The 20,604-nt window shown below is 45.4% G+C and overlaps 1 pseudogene; it reads right to left on the reverse strand.

Moving 5' to 3' along the window:
* Nucleotides 1–17,096: 17,096 nt before the first annotated feature.
* LOC148479026 (uncharacterized) overlaps nucleotides 17,097–20,604 on the reverse strand; it is a 45,047-nt pseudogene continuing 41,539 nt past the window's right edge.

Consider the following 20,604-nt stretch of genomic DNA (forward strand, 5'->3'; position numbering starts at 1 on the left):
TTCAAGCTCTAGAAGGAATGACGGTAACATCACAGCCAGCAGACACACATGCACCTGTACAAATACATGTTCTCACCAATCCTGCACCACCACAAACACAGCCCTACCCCACTTATCAAACACAGCCACAAAACCCATACTATCCACAACCACCATATTACCCTCAAACTCCTTATCCGCACCCTCAATCTTTCCCTACCGCTCAACCCACACAACAATCCTTTCACCCACCCCACTCAGGAAGGTGCTTTAACTGCAACCAAGTGGGACATGTAAGTAGGAACTGTAGGGTAAAGAAGGTAGGACCCCCTAACCAGGGAGTACCTGGATATCCCCATAAGGGATATACACAGAGTACAGGAAACCCACAACAGTCACCAGCTCCAATTGTGGCCGTAAATGCTGTATTGGAGAGTGAGAGTCAACGCTAAATAGCGACAATTTTAGAAGGTATAGGCAGGATTTTAGATGGTATAGACAGGATTGCATAGAGGTTTTAATTAGGTATCCATAGCTACATAGTATAGGCATAGTATAGTTTTGTAGGATAACCATTTTCTAGCTATAATACATTTAGCAACCCTTACTTATATGCCTTGGAATGAATGGGATTACTGTTTTATTTTATAGTAATTAAAATTTGTATGGAACAGTTAATTGGCTTTTTCAATTCCCCATTGTCATGCGTGATAATGCTTCATAATTGAAAATGGGATATATTTTTACCTTTACCCCATTCAATACTTTCTTTGGGCCTGATTCAAAGATGTAGGCTATCCTGATAGTTAACATACATCGCTGATGCTTTAGGGTCTGTGCATGTGCAGAACAGGGCCTGCAATCTCACTCGCAGACCACCCCAAACCTCATCTGGGACCACAGAGGCAGCAAGGAGGTTTCCTACATATACCTCCTGCTGTATTAGCATTTTAGCTGCTTGTGTGCAGCTATGCAATTCTGTCCATTTCTGAATCAGGCCCTTTAGTAACTCTCACAATCTCAAAAAAGGACATTATTAGCCCATATCACCTATAGAATGTATAGTTGGATCGAAAGGAACTTTTCAATTCCTTACATTTTACTTTAACTCATGTTCAATGAACTGTTCCCCTATTTGAATAATGAACAGATTCATGGACAGTAGGATTCCAATGAATTATAGAATCAAGATTAAACTTTATTGTCAGTAACAATCCACATTACATGAACTTTCAACAAAAATACATTATAATGAAATAAAAAAGTAAAGCTGTTTACATTTTAAAGACAATCTGTCCAAACCCTGATTCAATCAAATAACTTGGCCCAAAGCCTTTGCATGTAACAATTACATTGCGGCTAGCATGGAAAACCCTTGTGAATTGCTATTGCTGCTTACATTCACTTCAATTAGAGCCCTATAGATGCTAAACAGAACCTTTCACACAGGCAATAGGGTTCTTTGATAGAGCTGCCCCATCCAGTGCTGGCTTCTTAGTGAACAGTATTATGCTTTCTTATATTTTTATATTCCTATTGGGTTAAAAAGGACTTAAAGGTAAATTTCAAACATATTAATTAGCTTTTTCTATTGTAGTCGGCTCTGTAAGTTTGAGCTATGTCACTTAAGATTGGTCTCTAATTAATTTCAGATTGGGTTCAGTCCCATCAACTTCAAAGTTCCTTATATTAACCCCGGTTTTGTGCTAAAAGCAAGTCAGTAGCGGAATTGCCACTAGGCAACCCAGGCTGCCACTTAGGGCATGGCGGGTCCCAGGAGCCCGCCAACAGTGCTGATTCATGGAGGGTATTACTAATCTCCAGTGAACCGCAAGCACCGCTGGAAATGTGGGAGGCAGAGTACATGACCCCCGACAAGCTGCCAGTGATTAGACAGCTGCTGGGTGCTGGCTCCAGCGCATGCCTGCATCATATTGTATTGTGCGCGTGCACAGTCATGACGCCTGCGTCATCACGCGAGAAGCCGGCCCGGGACGTGCCCACACTGCCCAAAGGAGAGTGGAGAAAGGGTGAGCCTGAGCCCTGTTGTATGTGCAGCTGACGCAGTTGTTGCCAGGCTGTGCCTGCCTGAAGTGTTTGTGTACCTGCCGCTTACTACAAATGCAGGGCCGGTGCTACCATTAGGCAACCTTAGGCAGCCGCCTAAGGGCGCCAGCCACTGGAGGGCGCCGCTGAGTCCACAAAAAAAAATTATGGCATAATTCATGGCTGAGTGGAATATAATGAATTTGTGGCACAGCTGTGTGGCATATTATGAATTGACGGCAGTGTTATGAAGTAAATTATAATTTTGCCGCTCTGCTGTGCGTAATATTCTATATAGTATATTATGAATTTGGGACACTGCTGTGTGGCATGTTATTTAACTGGGGAGACTGATGCGTGTCATATTATGAATTCCAGGGAGCAGGGGCGGTTAGTGAAATGTTGCCTAGGGCACCCGTAAACCTTGCACAGGCCCTGTACAAATGGGGGGCGCTGGTGCGGTGGAGAGGGCACATAAACTGACTGAGCCAGCCTCGCCTTGATTGCTATAAACAGGGGGGTGGGGATTATACACTGACCGAGCCTGGCCCTGCTTGCTTCAAATTGGAGGTGGATGGGGGCATACACTGACTGAGCTTGTCCCTGGTTGCCACAAATTGGGGTGGCATACACTGTTACTGACCTTTGAAAAGGCTGCCACTTTTAGACAGTGGCCCAGCCTTTGCCCTCAAGTGACTTTGTGATTTGCCTGCTATAAGCCTGTACCAACTTTCCTGATTCACCACAAGGATTCTACTACTTTGGGACTTTTTTCCATTTGTTCCTGCACTGGATATGTGCACCGTGTCGTCTGAGGACTCCGAGTGCTGCATATGATTATTATGCCAATAGGAATATTCCTCTATCGGTAACAGGACCTAGTAATTACATACTAATTGGACAGTCCTTTTTCTCCTAATATGAGAGTGGTGTTTTCTGCATCATGACCAATGTGCATTGTGTACTTGGAAGTTTACATAGGAAGAGGCCCAATTGTTTCACAATCACGGGGGTGAGGCGTATGCTTGCTCTATCTGTTTTTATGCAATTGCTTATTGTTATATGTGAACAATGTTTTTATATTAAAACCAATTTATTTTGATCATTACATGCAATCATCCATCATAGCGCTACTTCATTATTTTCCTTTCATGTATTTGTAAGGGTGTGACTACCCCTTTATTTTGTAGCTGCTTGGTTCACCAGCACGTCCCAGAGCCTGCAAAACAACCTTATTTGGTACTTGAACTACTGCACTGTTACTGACTGAGCCTGAGCCTTTCCCTGCTTACTACATAGGGAGGGGGGGAGGAGGGACGACGAAAATATAGTGCTTTGGATTGTTTGAGGAAGGGGGACCCCAAATCTGTATCTTGCTTTGGGCCCCATGAGGTCTATAACCTAATTCCACGTATAATGCAGACTTGGAAACGATTTCATAATTTCATCAATTTTAATCAGATGATTCTTGGACATGTCACATATTTGTCGCTATTGCTGTGTGTGTGTGTGCGTGTGTGTGCTTGCGTGTCTGCGTGTGTGTGCGTGTGTGTGTGCGTAGCATTATAAGTTTCAAAAATGTTGCATAGTGCACACCCTCTTCCTTTAGTGTTTTTGCTAGATAACTGCTTCCATGTTAAGTCTCTGTTTCATAAATGGATGTATCAAATCGGAGTTATTATCCATGTCCTGTCACCTCACACACTTTCCCAATGCAAATGTAGTAAAAATGAATCTCTTTCAGTCTAATTAAACTAATAACAATCACTCCCCACAAACACAGCATTGCAAAACATAAATGGTCGATAAAAACAAATATGTGCAAAGCTAGGAACCTTGGACCACTTACAGTATTCCATGTCATTTGGCCAGAAATAACCAGTATATTATACCTAGCAACTTGTTATACTAAGAAATGGAACTGAAGGTTTTACACTAAGCATGAAGGAAGATAAACCACAAGATGTTTCCTGTTCATTGTCTCCTTTAATGTGCTGTTTGTATTCTAGTTATGGATTTTCCTGCTCTACAGGATTGTTTACGGGGAGGAGTTTTTGGACTCTCAGTTGCTGCTCTGCATTTTACTGTCTGTTTGTTCCGGTACCCCACCTTCCAACCCTATTTGTCTGTCAAGTTGTGTCTGGCAGTATAGAACGGTTTGTGGCTAGTTAATGTTTATTTTAGGCTTAGTGGGTGCACTCTCCTCATGATGTGATATATAATAGGCCAATTGTCCTGATTGGGTAATGGCTACACCACCTGAATGGATGGGTTCTGTTAATGGGAGAGTTGAACACCAATGTTTCAATTGTGTGGTTGAGTCAGCCGGACGAAGGTGTTGCACGGAAGAACACGGCTCGGATCAGTAATGCATGCAGGATATTGTGTGGGAACAGAGTATTCTGGATAAATATTTGGGGGAACCACAGAGACCTAATACCTGGAAGGCAACTGTTAGTACCCCACATTTATGTCTATTTGGGTGTGTGTTATTCCACACCCCACACATTCTGGTACGCTGCTATTTTATCAGATTGTTTTTCTGTATTTTTTTTAATGTAATAAATTTGTATAAACTATGCTTCACTATATTGTGAATATACCTTCTTTTTGAGGAAAAATACCTATTCGTTTTAAGAAGCACTTTATTAAAGAGGCTGAAAAGTTCTTTGAAGAGGACTGTGAAATATATTTTTAAGGACAAGGGCTCCTGGAATTTTCCTGTACATTGGTAATCCCTGTACCCCGGAGGAGCGCAATTGACTGCAAGTTGTCTGTACCTTGGTACTTTTTGTCTGGTTTATTGAGGGTGTTGATGACCATCCTCGCGGGCAGTGCAGCACCGTGTGTAGTGGAGCGCAAGTTTTATTAATATTTGTATATGCAATAGCCTCTGCGTCCGCAGCTGAGTCTCCCCCTGGCACCTCAGTTTTACACCTGATATAGGGGATGTACTCATGTGATAATAAGTCAATGTCACGTTCCGGACACTTAAAACCTCTTTCCTACCTCTTCAGTGCATGTCCAGGCTAGCACTCAGGTCCGCTGATGCTGCACATTGATCCCGGTTGGTGCTGAGGTCTACCTGCACTGCTCCTGTCCCATCTGCTCATTGTCCTGACACTGAGCATAGAGATGGCTCTTTGGGCTGATTCAGACCTGCTCGCGAGCACACAGCGCTCGCAAGTGAGTCGATGGTCCCCCACTGTGCATGTGCACGCCGGTGCCGGCTCCGGCGTGCGCATGCGCGAGACCCGGCCAGTGACAGGAGGACCGTCGCTACGGGTCTCGCACCACTGCGGGGCGGCTGTCGATGGTGCTTTACAGTTTGCCCCGTTTTGGAGGCGGGCAGGGGGAGTGGCTGGCCAAATGGAGGCGTTCCCGTAGGAACACCTGCCGTTTGGGGGCGGCCACACTGACATCATGAGTGATGTCAGTGGTGAGCTTCCGGCTCTATTAGAGCCGAAAGCTCACTGGGGCTTGCGGAAGACGAGACCCTACCACAAGGGTCTCGTCGCAAGCCCTGATGGACGCGATGGTCGTGACCATCGTGACCATCACCTGGCCGCTCGCTAAAGCTGTGGGTGGTCACCCACAGCTTAATTCTGATTAAGCTGATTCAGACCGAGCACTCTGAAAGAGCGTCCGGCTCTGAATCAGGCCCTCTGTCCCTTGTCTCTCCAGCATGATGGGATACAAACTGCACGTCAGAGTTCCCTCTAGAACAACAGTTTTGGCGCAACCATGTTGGACTCTGTCACCTAACTCTTTTCATCCACTCAGAGCGCTTCTCCCAGACCAGCTGACCAGCTGATCCCCAATCCTTTGGGATCCACTTCTATAAATTCCATTCCCTGACTGGCCCTCATTGCCAGTACAATGGCACTTCTTGCTGAAATGACAGCTCTGTGCTAAATTCCCAGTTACTCAGGACCTCATTCAGAGGCGGTCGTAGGATGCAATCGGTCGTTCAGAAACAGGGCGGCTGCTTGCATCCTGAACGGCCGCCTCCATGTCGATTGTTAGGCTGTGGGTTAACACCCACAGCTCTAACGACCGCTAAGGGGGATGGCTGCGATGGTCAAGACCATCGCGACCATCGGGGCTTACGACGAGACCCTAGGGTAGGGTCTCCTCAACCTAAAGCCCCAGGGAGCTTCCTGCTGTATTTTAGCAGGAAGCTCCCCACTGACATTACTGATGATGTCAGTGGGGCCGCCCCCAAATGGCTAGCATTCCGACTGGAACGTCTCTGTTTGGGCAGGCACGCCCACTGCCCGCCCAGCAAATGGAGCGAGCTGTCACTCAACATCGACAGCTCACTCCGTCTGCTTCGAGCCCGCTAACGATTGATCACCCGTCGTTAGCGGGGGCTCGCGCATGCGCACGACGGAGCCGACTTCGTTGTGTGCATGCCCTGTGGACCAACATCGAGTCAGTTGCGAGCGCTCAGCACTCGCGACCGACTCTGAATAAGGTCCTCAGTATTTGAACGGTCTCAGTCCATTATATCCAGTTTGAAAGTCTGGTAAAGAAGTCTATACCATACCATCTTGCACTCCAGCCTGGTTTACCTCTGAACTCTTCTTTACTGCCTCCATCGGTTCCAGCTGATACCTCCAAGTGATCCCATTCAATACCTCCAATCATCGGTCTCATTAAATACCTCCAAACATTGGTCTCATTCAATACCTCCAATCATCGATCTCATTCAATAGCTTCAAATCATACTAAATACCTCTAATCATCGGTTTCATCTAATATCTCCGATCATTGATTCCAGCTGTCATCTTCAAAACATCGGTCCCATCCAATACATTAATCATGGGTCCCAAACCCATTCAGAAATCCAATTCATCATCATCGGTCTCAAACCACTCCAGGATCTCAACTCATCATCATCGGTCTGATACCAATTCAGAACTTCAAAACAGCTTCATCGGTCTCCAACCGATTTAGAACTCCAGTTCATCACTATTGGTCTCAAACCGATCCAGCTCTTCAGTTGAGCATTACCGGGCAATCCAGCCCTACTCAACAATCTAGCATCATCAGTCCCTACCTGATTCTGCTCATCTATACAGTACCATTATCTCCAGTTCTCATTCCTATTCGCTGTTAATAAAGACATTGCATTCCTGTCCTCGCCTTGGGGCCCATCATCCTCTACAGCTCCTCTAACTCCTCACCTCATACCTCATACATGAGGAAGTCTTGGCTCAAGCCTCCCAACCTCATCGATGCCTCTCAAGTCTCCACTTCAGCCTCCAATGCCTGTTCCGACCAACTCCAACCCTCAGTGTGACAGTCAATACCAGTGTATCACTATCACTTAACAATTGCAAGTCTATCAGGCCTAAGCTTTCCTTCTTGTGGGGGTACTTAAAAGCTTCCGGTGCTCCTACACTCTAAATAGGAATGAGGAACTACCGCAACTTGTTTCTTTCTATACAACAGTTCCTGTTATCAGGGCCAGACGTAAATATTTATATTCTAAATGGATAAGCTTGGTCAGGAAATGTGCATGTCCTTTGTCCCCTATGCCAGCTTCTGATGGACCAGAGCTGCTTACTGTAAGGCTACGCTGATAGATCAACAGTCTGCGCACTCTTCTACTGTATTTTCAGGGTACATTCCATCTTTAGAATTCAAACCTTCTATCAATGAAGTCTTCCCTGTCACTCTATTGTTCCAAACTCTCTATCTTTTGGGCATAATGTATAGATCTCTGTACATAAACTCATGCAATGGCTTTTAGAGGTGCTTTGTCACAGTCTGCAACTCACAAACATTGTACCTTTATAAGTAAGGCTAGAGTTGCAACTTGCATAAAAGTGCATTTATGAGATATGAAATCTGCACTTTTTCAGACTCATACCCAGGGGTGTATCTATAATGGGTGCAGGGTGTGCGGTGCACATGGGCCCCCCTGGACCCGAGAGCCCAAGTGCACCGCACACCCTGCACCCATATTTTTTAAAACTCACCTCTCCGGAGTCCCGTGTCGGGTCTCCCAGCGATGTTCAAACCCTGGAAAATGGCTGCCGCGGCCATTTTTCCGGCATTTTGCGCATACGCTGTGAGGAGATCGCTGGGAAAATAGCGGGCACGCTTTTTTCCCGGCGATCTGGGCATGCGCAATAGACCCTGGGCACACTCTGGTGCCCACAGTCTATTGATTCTGCGGTGACCAGCCAGCCGCGTCCGTCGGCTTCCGGTCACCAGAGTGAGAGGAGGTGGCCCGTGTCGGGGGATGCACCCGGGCCCCATCCTCTTCAAAGACACCCCTGCTCATACCCTATTACATTTGGCTCTCTGACTCCATGAATTGTATTTTGCTAAATTCTAAAGAGGTATCTGTAGTCTGTCACACGTGCAAGTTGCTGGTCAGGTTGAACATCACTGGGGAAAAGCCCTGTTATAAGGCTTTCCACTTTTTCATGAATAGAGCCCATAATTCCGATATTATCTGTGTTCATTATGAATGACTGTGGTGTAAATGTCATTAGTAATAGTGTAGTTAGTGTTGTCTGCTTCTTTGTGTTTTGTTTTTTGGAGGAGGAATGGAGAGAGAAAGGAGAGGGGCTGAGAGTCAGTAGAGAAGGAAAGGCATCTCTAGCAGGGAAGGATAGAGAAGATACTAAAGGGGTTAGAGGATACAGTAAAAAGGTCAACAATGTCTAGATTGACACCAGATGTTAGACAGTCAATAGGTCGACTGGGACAAAAGGTCGACAGGGACAAAGGGTCGACACAATAAAGGTCGACATGTAAGCAGGTCGACAGGTCCAAATGGTTGACAGGGTCAAAATGTCGCCATGAAAATGATCAACACAAAAATGGTTGACACAATTTCATTTTTAGTGTTAGGGTTAGGGTTAGGCACTTACCGGAGGGTTAGGCACATAGCCTGACGGTTAGGGTTAGGCATCAGGAGGTAGGGTTGAGGTTAGACACTTACTGGAGGGTTAGGGTTAGGCACTAGAAGGGCCAGTTAGGGTCCGGCACCTACCCCGATGGTAAGGCTAGTTTCACATTTGCCGGTTTTGGCCGGGCGGCAAAAAGCCACCCGGTGTTTTGCCGTATGTGAAATATAGCTAAGCAAGGAAGCAGGTGGGTCCTTTCACTCGGCTCAGGCACCGCACGGTTGGTGTGTTACAGCTGGGAATATCCACTGGAAGGACGGCTGCTGTGCCCGTGCCGTCCCTGCACACCAGTGGTGTATAGGAAACAATGTTTCCTTACATACACAACGGCTGGCTTGTGCAGCAGCTGCTGCGCATGCACAGTCGATAAGTTAAAAAAAAAACATATTAAAAGCGTCTCAAAGCCGCAGCTTGTGAAAGGCATTGAGTGCCTGAAAAACACCGTCCGGCTTCTGCCTGTTTCTTGGCCAGACAGCCAAAACTGGCAAGTGTGAAACTAGCCTTAGGGTTAGGCACCAAGGGGAGGGTTAGGGTGAAGATTAGGGCTAAAAAACTAAAAAATAATGTGTCAACCATTTTTGTGTTGACCATTTTCATATCGACCTTTTGACCCTGTCGACCATTTGTACATGCTGACCTTCTTACATGTCGACCTTTAGTGTGTCAACCTTTTGTCCCTTTCAACCTTTTGCCCCAGTCGACCTATTGACTATCTAACATTTGGTGTCTATCTAGACACTGTTGACCTTTTTACTGTCTGTTTATCCACACCCTGTACTAAGCACCGGCATGTGGTGCTTTCGGGTGCTTCGTCCCCATGGGTAACGCCATCCTCTGAAGATGGCATTACCCAATAGAAGCTATGGGCCCTCCCAGCTCCCCACACGGTGCGTGCTTCCTTATGTGCATGCGCAGAAGGATGTCAGAGGGACTTCTGGGTGTTAAACGAAGTACCTCTATCCGAGGTTATTGCAAAGGACAATTCTTATCTTATCGGGAGAGTTGTCCTTTGCGATTAAATCGCATTTCTAAGTACATACCGAGGTAATTAACGCGGGTATGTAACTGATAATAGGTGGGATGTATTGCATTGTGGATGCGATGCTTAGTACATCCCGCCCTAGGTTGCAAATGCCAGTGTGTGATGCAGGCCATTGTGAAATTATAAGGTTCAGCATACTGAGTGTGTGCTGGGATTTGTAGTTTCACAACACCTGCACACATACAGGTTGTCCTTGGCTAATATAATATGTACACTTGTTATATTCTAGCCAAAAGCTTCATCTTGTACCCAAAGCAACTGCTGAACACAAAGAGGAGGACACACTCATTACTCTGAAGAAAAGTCACTGCTCCCCCTCACCTCCAAGCACTCCATGCTTCATAATAGAGCAGGTAGCACAAACACCACCACCAATGGCTCCTGCATTTGATTTTGGGGCATCTACTTTTGATTTTCAGGTGGTACAAACACAATTACAGATGAGTAGTTCAGAAAACCGAACACACCCGAACTTGGGTTTTCCGAGTAGAACCAAGGAGCTGACTCAGACCTGCTCGCTAGATGCGTTCACACACAGCCGCTCAGCTGCTAAAATATGAATTGGCTCGATCGCACAGTAAGGCATTAGTACGCCCACTATGTCTTAGAGTGCAACGGCAGTGCAATCGCAAGCCAGTCTAATGATGCCCCCTTTCTCTTCGCAACACACGTCATCTCCAGGAAGTGTATGTAAAATCAGTAACATCGAGTGCCGTCGGAGCCGCTCGCAGCACTTACTGCGATCACTGCAGTGTGAAATACAGCCAGGTGATGTGCACATTGACGCTCCATGTTAATTCTGCACGCCCAAGAAACACAGTTGGAATGCACAGGCACGCCTGCGTTTGCACATCCACTCCCCCGTTTTCATGGACCAACCCCTGTCACCACCCACAAATGGAACTTTCTGTCACTCATGCTAGTGAGCAGTCTATGGCTGACGTGCGAGCGCTTCCCGATCGCAGAGACTGGTTCGTGCACACACACTGAGATGCGTACGCATGCATATATAGCAAAAATCGGCGAGCAGCTCTGAATTGGGTCCTAAGTCCCAACCCGGGTCTTCCCACCACATTCAGATCTCAAAACATAAATTTCCCGGAAATGACTGGTCTTGTGTATTTTGGATCGCATATAAGAGTCCCTCCCTTATGATCAGGTGCCATTTCACACAGGAGAGCGTATGGAGAGAATATGGGCTGTAGTTGCTCTTCTAAAGACGCCATTATGATGTCATAAGATTAGAGAAAGTTGTAGTAGATAGATAGTGTAGGTGCAGTGCAAACAGGTTACTGTGTGTTTGTTTGTCACTGCAATCCAGTGCTGCAAACAGGCTGTTGTATATATTTGTTAAAGTGAACTTCTTGCATTTTTTTTTCACAAGGATATCTTTTCTTTCTACACTGCAGTATATCATTTACCTGTGTATGAGGGTAGAGAGTTAGTATGATTTCAAGATTATTTGTTCACAAAATAGTATACTGTGTTGTGTCTGAGTTCTCTGCACCCCAAAGAAGACCTATTTAGCATAAATAGTATTTCTAGATTGTGTGTCTTGGAGAGGAAGCATATATTACTGTACTTTGCTATTTGAGATAAGCGGGTCCGGTTCTTAGAAAACCGGACCCACCCGAATAGCTCAGGTACAACGGGATCCGAGTTAGGGCTCAGGATTTCCCATCTGACTAAAATTAGGCAATACGCCATCTTCCCAGTGTTGGATCCAGTGGCATCACAAGGTGGGTACTGGGGGTTCGCGCTGCACCTGGGTGTCACCCACCGAGGGGTAACACCAAGGTGCCCACTCCCCCTCAGTGACAGGAGCCGGGTGCTGCACTGTAGCATTAAGTGCAGCACTGGGCTGCTGTTACAGTGAGGGAGCCGACACTGTACCACCACCCCTGAGTGATGAGAACGCCAAACGGAAGTTCGGCTGCAAAACCACGCCCCTTCCTGTGAGGCCATGCCCCCTGCCAGCGAGGCCACACGGCAGGGCTCTTAGTGAAAGAAAGGCAGTTATGAACACTGTGACACAAAAAATAAAGTGGAAAAATAATATAATATAATTCAATTTAAATAGTATTTCAAGGGTGTGTGTCTTGGAAAGGCAGAGTCTATTATTGTACTTACTATGAGTGTTGCTGCACCCAAAAAAAATGAGTAGTGGAAAATAAAAAAAAAATTCTGGTGTAAAAAAAACCCCTGCAGTCTTTTAATAAAACTGCATGGTAAAGGTAACAGTCCTCATTTCTCTATCTCATTGTACGATCACTTGGTGTGGCTGCAGTTAAGTTCAACTACAGTAACTTTACTCCAGTCATGGTGTAAAAAATAAAATCAATCACCTACAGTCGATAAAAGAAGTGCAACCCAGCAGGAACGACCAAGAGAGGGGGAGCGGGTACTGTTGGAGGGGCCCCTCCCTCTTACCTGTCAGCAGCTCAGCACACACTGCTGTATGTTGGGCTGCAGTGAGAGACTAGAGAGACTGCTGCCGGTATGAGCATTTACAAGATGTCACAGTATGGTAAAGCTACCTACCATTACCTTTACATACTGCTATCCCATGACTTTTGGCACAGTGTAGAGTGCGAGTCTCTGACAATCACCAGTAGGCTTCATATGTTGGGGCACTACATTCTCATACCTTAGAACACACAATATGAGTGGTATACAATGCCCGGCATCCCGATCGAAGGGATGCCGGGCGCCGCAAGCGGACAGCCGCAGGGGGGGGTGGGGTGGGTTAGGTTTAGGGCACCCGGGGGGGACTTAGGGTCAGGCACCACCCCGGGAGGGATAGGGATGGCATAGGGGGAGGGAGGGTTTTGGTTTGGCACCCCTGGGTGGGGGGGACTTAGGGTTAAGCACCCCCCGGGGGACAGGTTTAGGCAGCGGGGAAGGGGCGGTTAGGGTTAGGCACTTACAGGGGGGATTAGGGCTAGGCACTTGGGGGGAAGGTTAGGGTTAGGCACCCCTAAGGAGGGTTAGGGTTAGGGGGTTAGGTTAGGTTAGTCAATACTTACCTATCGACGATCGGGATTTCCAGTGCTGTCGGGCTTCCGCTGCCGGGAACTCTGCTTTGGTCGGCCAGGCGCTGCCAGGTATTGCGGCCGGCGATATTTCATACGGGTTCCATATGAGTAGTGTCTTTACATAGAAGTTGAGATCCAGCATTTCAGATGGACACACAAGATAGTGCACCTATCCGATAAATGGACATAGGATCCCATTGATCAAATAATATTTGCTGGGTTTTATAATATGACACTGACTGCAATTTAGTCAATATGATACATAACCATTCTTGGGGGGAAAAAAGCCTAAAGGGCAGACAGAAATATTTAACAACACAATTTCTAACAAAAAGTTGGAAAACAAAAATTTATTTTTACAATAGTTTAACCCAGAAAAACAATCCAAGTAGACCAAGGGAACAAGGTGCAAGCATTGTTTTTTTTATGTTGGTTTGCTCAGAGTAAAACTTAATACCTTTTTTACTTTGTACACAGACAAATTGGACTGGTTGGTACCAGGTACCGGTCTCCTCTGCTCTCTCAATTCTAAAATCGGCAAGTGGATCTGCTGTAGAAGCACACACCGAGACTGAGCACACTGTCTCTGCAGTCCAGGTGGAGAAAATGTCCAAGGCGTGTGGGAAAAAATTCATTATATTCCTGGACACTGACTAAATTGTGTGTTATCCTCCTGTGTATTACTTTCATTGAGGAAATGTTTTAGATAGATTTTTATACTGGTACGGCTGGATAGAATAATATAGAGGTGACTAAATCCCAGCATACAGGAAAATATGATCTATTGGCCGCAGATATAGATGAACTTCAGATTTAAAGTTCTTTCTCACAATATACGAAACTGGAAGTGACGTTGGTGCGTTCCTTGGGAACACCGGAAGTAGAGGAATGCGTTCCAGATGAACATTTAGTTTGCAGGAGTTTTTTTTTAATGATGTGAGTATAATTACCACACCACTATATCCACCTTGACAGGTAATCTACTGGAATATATTAGGTTAGAATAATTAGAGCAGTTTGTTAAGTTTTTACACCAAGGATAGGATTAACCTATCAGACACTATCAGAGGGTATTTAAGATGGCCCCCACCACTATCCATTACATCTTGATAAAGACTTCAGCAGTGAGTTGAAACGCGTTTGTGATATTGAAGGTCCATGCTATCCATAGGTGTAGAGGACAAAGGAAACACTTATCTGACTGTATGCAGATCGTGATACTCAGAGTTCTAGTCTTGGAGAGTGTGTATCTTGATCATGCGAGTACAGGTGTGTTTCCTATGCATCCACTTATTTTGGTATGCCTTGATTTACTTACTTGTGGTGGATTTATATGATTGTTGTCAGACACTTATGACACATTTTCTATGTATTTATTTTATGAATTATTCCATTAAAATTGCGGTATTTCACTATTTTGGACCCCTTTCTCTCCATTTTTGTCCACATATGGATATTAAACATTGGAGGAGAAAAGAAGACCTAGAACCCATTGGAACATAGACGGGGATCAGCTGATCTTCATCCACTTTGAATTATATTGAAGGTTGGAATAATACTTTTCAACCCATTGGGGAGGACTATTTCCTTTTAATTTTATGTTTATTTCTATTTGTACCGTTATTACCGTTTGTGACTTAAGGTTCATTGCATTATTGTAGTCCTTTACTCAGGTGTTTGCGCTAAGTGAAATTCCATTTCTGTATAAACCAGTTAAATGATGTCTATATGAAAAGGCTCACTCAGGCCAGCGGCAGCCAAGTAACCGCGATTAGCTGTGAGGGACAGCAGTTATACACAGCATGATTAAAATGTAATAGATCTTCATATAGCTCACATAATACATGGAGGATAGGTCTGACCCTGTTAAAGAGAACAACAATAACAGTGTGAAAGATAGCGCTAGACATGTGTGCATATGGTCAATTTCACTCATTCTAATAGATGGCATAATCTCACAAAAAGTAAATTGACAGACAGTCACTATAACAAAGCATGCTATGCGCACACTGGTCCTGTTGTGTAAATCCTTCAGGACAGAATAAATGTACAGAAAGGTAGAGTCTGCACGATGTACAGTATATAGTATACATAAGCTCCATCTCATGAATGCTGATTAAAAAGAACCATAACAAGAGTGTTATTTTATATGCAGGACACACGTGGAGTATGTATGTAATGTAATATATGAATTTAGATAGACCAAGTGGATATAGAGTGCAATGTTAAGTGCAGAGAGAACATATATGGGATATGTTCCATGATTTCTATGGAACATATCCATGGTTGGTTGGATCTATTACTCCCGTTAAAAAACTGAACATAAATATACACTTGATTCATTTCACTTGCATGTTGTGAATTGAAGGTGCAGCCCACACCATAAAGTTATAATTATATGTGAATAAATAAGACTACAATACCTATTACTATCTAAGTGTAATAACTATAATAAACATCCCCTCAGTGATGACTCCACAGTTCTAGTAGAAATTGAGACTCTAATATTGCTGCACCGGAGGAACAGTGGAATCCTGTAACATATACAGCATATATTGTAGAATTGGACACAAATATCCAGATGAGGATCTCAACAATAAGCACTCTATATTAAAAAGTTGTATTCTGGTTCATGCAACTATGTTACAATGGATAAAACTGCATAAGACAGTCGTTTGAGAAGTCTAAAGGGATACTTTGTATATAAGAGGCTGCAAAACGCTGGCTAGTATCAGAAGACTGGGTACATATTTATTGAACTCAGCGATACATAATTGAGTTAAAGAGACAAATATAAAATATATATTACCACATTTATAAATATATTAATAAGTGGTGGACCGTACGGCATCATTTTCTATTTTATTAAAAAACACCTTTTCATTATTTATTCACATTTCTCTATACTTTTAAAATTTCACTGTTTGGTAATGTTCTACCTGTTTTCCACCAAAAACCCAGGTCCGACCCGGGTTTTTGGACATGGTTCCAACCCTGGTCAGACCCAGGTCAGACCCATTTACACTGCAGCTTCGATCTGGGTTACTCCCAGGTCAGCCCTGTTCACACTGAACTCAGGTCTGCCCTGCTAAACCTGTGAGGTCATAAAAAGTGGGAGGTGAATGCCCCACAACCGCCAATCAGCTCATTTTAGGCATGACCCAGGTCAGATAACCCGGGTTGAACCGTTTACACTGCACCATTACCCAGGTCCATCCTGGGTCCAACCCTGGTAGCTACCTGGGTTGGATTGCTGGGTCACTTGACCCATGTTATTTTTCAGGGACCCTTTTACACTGAGCTGCGACCCGGGTAGACCCAGCAAAAACCCAGGTTTTTGCTCTGGTGTAAAAGGGGTATAACTAATACAAGTTATAGTTTAACTATATGATTGCACCAAAGAAAAACAACACTGTCCAATTCTCTTTTCATTCTACAGTCTGGTCTCCGGCAGATGTCCTTAATTCTGGTAATCCCATGTGAGTGGCACTGTAATACCATTTTTACACCTAAATTCCGGGTCTGAACCAGAGTTGAAACAGGGTTCCAATCCAGATCAGACCCGATATTTAGCCGGCACCAACCCAGGATATTCCCGAGTTGGCACCGTTCACACCGGAGCCGGGTCTGCATGCACATGCGCAGCGCCACCATCGCTCATGTGCATGCGCCGGTCCCAGCGTCTGTCAGATTCTTTGCGCAGGTGCTGGGACGCGGCCGACCGCGGCCAGACCAAAAGCAGCAGCAGCCCCCTCAGGTAAGAGGACAGGAGCCGCTGCTACCAGCAACTCATTTCTTTGGAAGGTTTTCCGAAGGTTCTCACGGCAGTTTTTTACACTGGTGTAAAAATCCTTTACAGGTAAAAACTTGAGATGTGGAGTGCGACACTTTGTGAAGCTGTAGGTTTTTTGGTGGGTTTGCCTTTAGTAAATATGGTGATTTGCAAGCTGTTGGAAAAACCACCAAAAACTGTTTTTGCAGTAATACCCCTTTCACACAGAAAAGCAAATTACTGGATAAAGCACTGTAATTTGCTGATCAACACAGGTATTTTTCTGTGTGAATGGGTCAACCTGGGAGGTAATTCCCGGGAATTCGACTTTTACCAGAGTCGGAGACTCTGCAATTTCAACCTGGGTTGACCTTTTTACACAGAAAAAAACCCTGTGTTGTTCAGCAAATTACCAGGTAAAAGTGCTTTATTCGGTAATTTGCTTTTCTGTGTGAAAGGGGAGTCTGGCTAGAAACAGCAAACTGACCCGGCACTCAAATGCCGGGTACAGCCGTGATTTTATACACATTCTGTGTGCAAGGGGTATCACTCTGTAGTACATTTTCCCCTTATACCACTTTCAGACATACGACCCGGGAATTACCCTGCTTAGACCTGGATTTTTCACCTCTGCAAAATCCCAGGTGTTTGTTCGAGACCCCCTTTCAAACTACACCTGAGACCGGGGAAATTTCCGGGTCAACCCCTTTCAGACATAAGCAGGGTTTTTCAGTGTTTTACACAGTTTTGTCATTTAAAGTGGATGCTTTGCTGGCCAACAATAATGAGGTCATGCAAAGGTATGGGCTGCATTGCTGTATTCATGGCTGACAAGAACATGTGTAGAATGGAGAGCTTGATTTGTCTGGTGGATTTGCTGTAGGTTGGCCAGGCCTAGTGCAATGGTTTTTAAAAGTAAAAAACAAGAATATGTCACACAAGCAAGTAAAACCAAATATACTTAAAGAATCTATTGTATATACTTGTAACACCTATAATATTTGTTGAAACCATTGTTTTGATTTACCAAGTTTGTGGATGGTGTGGTGGGACAGGTGCTCATCATTGGGGAGGCTGCGTATCTCTTAAGAAGGTGGCTTATAAAAGGGTACAGCCAACAGATTGAGCTGTCACAAGAACAGATTTACTAAACCTATACCCACAGCTCTGCCCGAATGGTGGTGGAGAATGCTTTTGGATGCCTCAGGGGAACTGGCACTGTTTGTTAAAGCGCAATGATAAAGACATTCGCCTGATTACGGATGTTGTGGCGGCATGCTGTATCTTGTATAATATTTGAAATATACAGAGAGATCACTATCTGCTGGAGTGGGACGTCGTGGAAGAGCCATGTTCCCCTAGCAACCACCTCTGTTGTGCAAAGTACAAATAATTATGTTGAATTAATAAGAAGCACCATTGTTAAAAATATTAATGCAATGTTATAAGTAAATATTATATAATAAACGGCAAGCCAGTTGTCGATCCAAGTTTTATTTTAATAAAATATTTTTGTTAAGTTCAAAAACATGTGTGAAAGCCTTACTTTCATATTTGTTCCATATGAAAGAATGACAGACAAAAGACACCCATAAAAATACAAAAGAAAAGCATCTACTTCTGTGCAGAATACTCTCCATAGTTCTGTATGGAATTTGATATACATACCTAGACTGTGCTTGTTGCGCAAACTGGGATGCAGGCCTAAATGAGATTGGAGACTGTGCTTGTTGCGCAAACTGGGATGCAGGCCTAAATGAGATGAGAGCCTGAGCTTGTTGCGCATACTGGGATGTAGGCCCAAATGAGGTGGGAGCCTGAGCTTGTTGCGCATACTGGGATGTAGGCCCAAATGAGGTGGGAGACTGAGCTTGTTACGCATACTGGGATGTAGACCCAAATGAGGTGGGAGACTGAGCTTGTGGCGCATACTGGGATGTAGGCCCAAATGAGGTGGGAGACTGAGCTTGTGGCGCATACTGGGATGTAGGCCCAAATGAGGTGGGAGACTGAGCTTGTTGCGCATACTGGGATGTAGGCACAAATGAGGTGGGAGACTGAGCTTGTTGCGCATACTGGGATGTGGGCCCAAATGAGGTGGGAGACTGAGCTTGTAAATGAGGTGGGAGACTGAGCTTGTATATGAGGTGGGAGACTGAGCGTGTTGCACATACTGGGATGCAGGCCCAAATGAGGTGGGAGACTGAGCTTGTAAATGAGGTGGGAGACTGAGCTTGTTACGCATACTGGGATGTAGACCCAAATGAGGTGGGAGACTGAGCTTGTTGCGCATACTGGAATGTAGGCCCAAATGAGGTGGGAGACTGAGCTTGTTGCGCATACTGGGATGTAGGCCCAAATGAGGTGGGAGACTGAGCTTGTTGCGCATACTGGGATGTGGGCCCAAATGAGGTGGGAGACTGAGCTTGTAAATGAGGTGGGAGACTGAGCTTGTAAATGAGGTGGGAGACTGAGCGTGTTGCACATACTGGGATGCAGGCCCAAATGAGGTGGGAGACTGAGCTTGTAAATGAGGTGGGAGCCTGAGCTTGTTGCGCATACTGGGATGTAGGCCCAAATGAGGTGGGAGACTGAGCTTGTAAATGAGGTGGGAGACTGAGCGTGTTGCACATACTGTGACGCAGGCCCAAATGAGGTGGGAGACTGAGCTTGTTGCATATAGTGGGATGCAGGCCCAAAAGAGGTGGACAGTGTGCTTGTTGGGCATAATGGGTGCGGGGTGGCAACTGTGGTGGTATTGAGTGGATTTCAGTGAAAAGTTGAGCGAGAAAATCACAGTTATTGTGACTGACCCTTTCCTGCATAGCTACCATTTGCGATAGAAAAATGCTCTGCAATTCACATTCATTGTCCATGAATCACTGCAGTCTGGCATCCCCTTGAGCCTGCCATTCCAAATCCAGCTCTCGTAGTTGCTCACACAGGACCATGGCTCTTGTATCAACCTCTATTTTGGTCTTCATCTTCTTCCCTGTGTTGGGACTGTGAAAACTAAAAACTAAAGAAAAATAAAATTAAGCCTCACAAAGGTTCAAATAATGTATGAAACACATGATTGTAAACTGTACTACTAATTAAAGAGCAGCACTATCAACTAGAGATTCTATGGAATCTGAACTGCTCCAAACATAGGGATCCAAGTTCTCGCTGACTCGGATCCCCACTGCGAGCCGAACGTCAGCGTCCTGACGTCGGATCCCCGCGAGAGTTCGCCTCTACATAAGGTGCCAAGTCACGCGACTCGGCGCCATTTCTCCTGCACGCTCTGGACTGTGCACTGCCCTGCTACTGGGCTGGCTGGCTGAGTGGGACAAGTGGCTGTATAGCGGGCACGCTGATCACTGGCTGGCTGAGTGGGACAAGTGGCTGTGTAGGGGAAACGCTGATCTTCGGCGGGCTGAGTGGGACAAGTGGATGTATAGGGGGCACGCTGATCACTGGCTGGCTGAGTGGGACAAGTGGCTGTATAAGGGGCATGCTGATCACTGGCTGGCTGAGTGGGGCAAGTGGCTGTATAGGGGGCATGCTGATCACTGGCTGGCTGAGTGGGGCAAGTGGCTGTATAGGGGGCATGCTGATCACTGGCTGGCTGAGTGGGACAAGTGGCTGTATTGGGGGCACGCTGCTCACTGGCTGGCTGAGTGGGACAAGTGGCTGTATAGGGGCACACTGCACGCTGATGCTGCGCTATACTCTGCTGATTAAGTGCTGTGTCCAGAGACTCACAAGTGGCTGTACTGGCAAAAGTGACTGTGTAAGGGGATACACTGACTGCACAGTGAT

Source organism: Taudactylus pleione, unplaced genomic scaffold, assembly GCF_031769625.1.
Source record: "Taudactylus pleione unplaced genomic scaffold, aTauple2 ptg000642l, whole genome shotgun sequence".
In the NCBI taxonomy this organism is placed as follows: Eukaryota; Metazoa; Chordata; class Amphibia; order Anura; family Myobatrachidae; genus Taudactylus; species Taudactylus pleione.